Source organism: Adiantum capillus-veneris, chromosome 25 (genome assembly GCF_014529385.1).
Source record: "Adiantum capillus-veneris isolate H3 chromosome 25, ASM1452938v2, whole genome shotgun sequence".
NCBI classification, from domain to species: domain Eukaryota; kingdom Viridiplantae; phylum Streptophyta; class Polypodiopsida; order Polypodiales; family Pteridaceae; genus Adiantum; species Adiantum capillus-veneris.
Window position 1 is genome coordinate 76,755,926 of NC_140955.1, and position 4,906 is coordinate 76,760,831.

Consider the following 4,906-nt stretch of genomic DNA (forward strand, 5'->3'; position numbering starts at 1 on the left):
GATTGTTGAAAGGTGAGCATGGAAAGCCGAACAAGTCTCAGGTTGCCATATATAGTTGAGGAGAGTAGAAGGAGGGCAGCGTCTAGGGGTCCATCACGAGCGGATGTGGTAATCCAGCATGTGCAAAATTAGAGCCCAATCAACTACTACATGAGGAGGAAGTCGGGTAGTTTGTGCAACTCCATCATATAGGCAATAAACACATGAGCAAGGTGAGCCATATGAGAACGCTTGGGCAACCATAATCAGCTGAGGCTAAGGCCTGCAGAGTTGCCAATTGAAAAAAGAGTCGAGAGACCGTAGGGCGTGCATGAGATCAGTCAACGTGAGCATGCCAGGAGAAGTTACGCAAGAAGAAGGCTACCATCTGCAAGCTTGAGGAGGAAGAGGGCTGCCTAGGGGCTACCTTTGAATGAGAAGAAGTGGCCGCCAAGGATTGCACCAGATCAGGCACTTGGTTGATGCCATCATTGTATCTAGATGCTTTTTTTTAATGCATAATGTGTTTGTAGTTGTCTCAAGTAGTTTGAATTCAATCAGCTTTTCTGTCTAATCTCCCACAGTGAGTCCGTGGTAGCTTTGGCTTTGGACAAGTTGTGTGTGAGTGCAGAGAGAGGGAGAGTGGTTGTGTTTTCAGATCAGGTTTGTGTACGATCGAGGTGGGTATAGTCTCCCGGTGTGGGTGTGTTTACAAAATTGGGAAAAGTGTATGCATCACAGGGTATGGTTGTGTTGATGGGTCTGTTGTGCTGAGATGGTTATGGTTAGATATGTGTAGCTGGTGATGCTCAAATGTGAGCCTGGTAGTAGAGATTTACAGAGAAGTGTACATGTGTGTGAATTTCTGTTTGGTTAGGGGTGTCGGATATTCATTGGGCTATAGAGGCACAGTTATTTTGTGTGTTGGGTGTGTTTCCCCTTTCCCTTTTCTATCAATGGTGCCCCCACTGAGGATCTACTGATTGCTTCTCGATGAACTTTTAAAGCTTAATGAAGATGATGCCTAATATTGAAGCGGTGCTTGCTAGAGATGAAGAGGCTGCAGAGTGGTTTTCTGATCTGGAGTTGTACCTATTACAAATGGGATTCTGTGGACGTGAAGCAAAGTTGAAGGCGCTACCGTTGGTGCTACAAGGATGAGTCAAGGTCTCGTTTGAAGGATTGAAGATTGCAGATCAACAATCAATGTGCGAGATTCGAAAGCAAATTGTTTAAGATTTTCAGAAGCCAATTTCTTCATCGGACTTGGATGCATAGTTAAGCCTCCTGAAGCACGATGTAAGTAAAGATTTTACCGTGTTTTTTAGGAAGTTTGAACCTATTTGGAAAAAATTAGCTGTTGCTACATGCATACGGAATGGCGATCTTTTTAAGCAAGAGTGGATGCTAGCCTGCCTGCATCCAAGAATCAAAGAGAAGGTTGAGTTTAGCGGTGCAGAGAACTATGCTCAGATGGTCTGCTTGGCGAAGGTAAAGGGCATGAAAGAAAAGAAGAAACTGGAGATGGGTTTGTTGAAGCCGATAGACTATGGATATAGCTCGACAACGGAGTTGCGTCATGTCATGAAGCCAAAGGGGAGTTCAAGCGTCAAAGAGGTAGTTGCTTCATCATTGGTAAGCCATTTCGGTTCTTCGTTTCAATTTGTGCCTCCAATTTGGTGTACTGATGTACAAGATTCTGTTAGCCCGACTACCGAGGATAAGGTCCTAGCCGAAGTGTGTATGCATGAAAAAGCAAATGAAGATGTGAAAAGCTCACAGGATAAGCTTGAAGTTGTTGGCAAAGTGATGGTCAAAGCTATGCAGGAAGAAGCTAGCCAGGGGGTTGGACAGCCTTGCCCTACTGATCGTGTTCAAGAGCGGAAGTGGATTCCAGAACGTGTTGGTGATGTCGACCTACCAGAAAATGAGGTAATAGACGGCTTTCTTTCTTGCTTAGTAGATGATATGGTCGTACAAGAAGTCCTTGAAGAGCAGTTGGTTAGTGTTCAAGCAACAATGGTCGAGCAATCCGATTTGGTCTCGCATGAAGTGGTTGAAGATGAAGCATCAAAGGCTATGGTGGACGAAGATTGGCATGGTGAGTCAGGTATGGAGTGTATGCCATTTGAAGGACTACAACATATATAGGGTATGCTTCGAAAACAGGTAGGTTTGGCTATGCAAGTAGCAATGGTAGTGGAAGACAGGTTGCCAAAGGTGGGTGTTATGCTATGGATGGACATGCTTTTGAAAGTTTCTTTACCGGTAGTTTTGCACAATTTGCAAAGATCTCTTTATGAGGGGTCTGCTCTGGAGAGCTCTCTAGCAGGTGAGAGAATATTGATGTATGGTGAACATGCTTTGCAGGTTGGGATATAGGTTCATTCAATCTATGAAGCCGGCATATGGATGCCTGTTGAAAGTTTTATGCCAAGTTGCACGAGAGGCTTGTTTTTGGGTCTACATGTGCAAAAAATTGGTTGATTATGTATGTACTACAGACGGATGGCTATGCTCAATTCCATGTATTTGATCTTGGCAGAGTTTGCATCATAGTTGGAAGAGCCGATGACTTTCCATTTGATCCGCGAGGCTCCTACAGCTGATAAAATCTCTCTCTCTCTATGTATTGCTTATGTACATACTAAGTGTTAGTTTTCTAATATGCAATCATATCTTATCTAAATAATACAGTGGTTCAGCATAAATGCTCAACTAGCGGGTTGGGCAATGATGGTACAGTTGAAGATGGTCAGTCTATGGAAGTCCAAGAAGCCCAGGCATGGCCATTTGCAAGCAAATGATAGGGACATTGAGCAGGTATTTGATGCAGCTAGGAGATGGTACATAGGGATGGAGCACTCTCTAGTATAAGTTGCAAGTGTTTTTTGCTATCACAGGTGACAGGAGCAAATGTTGATATCACAAGATTGGGAATGTAATGGAAATGGATTATGAACTTTGAGATTACGGAATTAGGAAATTAGATGAAGCACTTTTGTGAGGTACTTTGTGAACGTAGCGGGTGAATTTAATTGATGGTAGCAACATAAACATGTTACTTAGTTAACTTGGCACGAACAATACTTTTGCAAGAGAGAGAGAGTTTAGAGAACATGACAATAGTTGAGGACCGGATTCATACGGAGCCGGTCTCCCCTCCAATAGGCATTTGTATTATAGTTTCTCCCATCAAGAGAGACTTGGTACAATACAATCTTTGCGTTCCTTGTGACTTTGGTGATGCAATGAAGATTAAAAGCTTCATGCATCACATGCATAACATAAACTTTGTAGAAAGCATTAACTATCCCAAGGCCTCAAACACCTTCGAAGGTGGAGGGAGCTAGGAGGGAATGAGGGTAGGGAAGAGGAAGAAGAAACATTCCATAGGAGAAAGAAATAGTTACTCACTTATCATCACTCTTCTTGCTAGCATACATAATAGCATAGTAATGAAGATGGAGAAGATGGCAAGCTTAAGCATTGAAGCATGGCTCTTGGTTGGATTTACATTCCATAACCAAGAGTGTTGGTGTAAGCTCTCACTTCTCACAAGCTTGGAGAAGGAGTTGGAGTTCCTCTACTTTCACCAAGTGAGAATAAATCCACAAAATGAGTGTCTGAGAGGTGTATACCCCCCCAACACACCCCTTGCTTGCTTGGGCGAGTTCTACTTTTGCTCATGCCTCAAGCTCATTGGACCCATCTCCCCCCTAGCCAATCATATGCACCAGTACCTGGGTAGTCTTTGGACAAGTGTCCTCCTTACCCCTTAGAGAGAGAGAGAGCTTGAAAATATCTAGATATTTGTTGAATGGAACTAGAAGCTCATTGGACCCCTCTTTAGCCCAGCCAATAGCATTCAAGCACACCATGTGGCTAAGAATATGGAGAGTCTAACATGTGTCCCATGTGTCCCTTGAGAAAAGGGGTGCCCTTTGGGTGAGTGGGAGGTTAAGTCAGAGATTCCCCCAACTTTGGGGCTTTCCCCCTCCTTTGTAGGGTCTCTTTTTTACTCAAGCACCTTACCCCCCATGCATGGGAAGCTTCTCAAGCACCTTCCTCATTAAGCATGACAAGCACCTCAAGCACCTTAGTCATCAAGCAGGACAAGCACCTCAAGCACCTTAGTCATCAAGCATGACAAGCACCTCAAGCTTAGGTCAAAGGACTTTTAACACTAACTATTGGAGGTCTTTAATGAAGCTAACCCTAAGGTCTTTCAAGCTCCATTAGATGCACGTTGCTCTTTGATAGACTACCTCCTTTTGGCCCCGTATTGAGATCTAACCGTCTCTCCTCTTGGTCTCCTGCTGAGATAAGTCTAGAAGCACTTATTACACATTACTCTTTGGTAGACCGTCTCGTTTTGAACCCTTATTGAGATGCAACTATCTCTCCTGTTGGCCCCTTGCTGAGTTAGGTCTAGAAGCACATATCTCTATTCTAATTCTTGTTTCTGTTTATTCTCCCACATTAAATGATCAGTTTAATATGAGAAAATCATTTAGGCTAGCTAGATATTAGGTTTTATGACATTACCTCTCTCTTGAAATCATAGTCGTCCTCGATTATGAGGTAGAGAAGAGAAAGCCTAGTCATTAGTCCATGTTTCTTAGCAGGTAGAGGATCCCTTTTTACCCTACAACATCATTCCAAGATGGATGACTAATCCATTTGGTGCTTGGAAGACGTAGTTGCCACAAGCATGTATGATCTTTAATCCATATTATTCTTCCAAAGTAGAGTGACAAGTTCTACTTGGTGTTTGGGAGACGTCGTCACCACAAACATGACTCTAAGCATGCATAATATTTAAATTTGTGCACAATAAAAAGAGAACTAATCTTATAAGACAAAAACATTTTTCATTTAAAATGCATTTTCATATGTTTACTCTAGTGTAGCATTGTAAGCATTG

At 42.9% G+C, this 4,906-nt stretch overlaps 1 pseudogene; it reads left to right on the forward strand.

The window, feature by feature from the left end:
* The first annotated feature begins 1,437 nt into the window (after positions 1-1,437).
* On the forward strand, positions 1,438-2,924 carry LOC147425126 (uncharacterized; annotated as a pseudogene).
* The last annotated feature ends 1,982 nt before the right edge of the window (positions 2,925-4,906 follow it).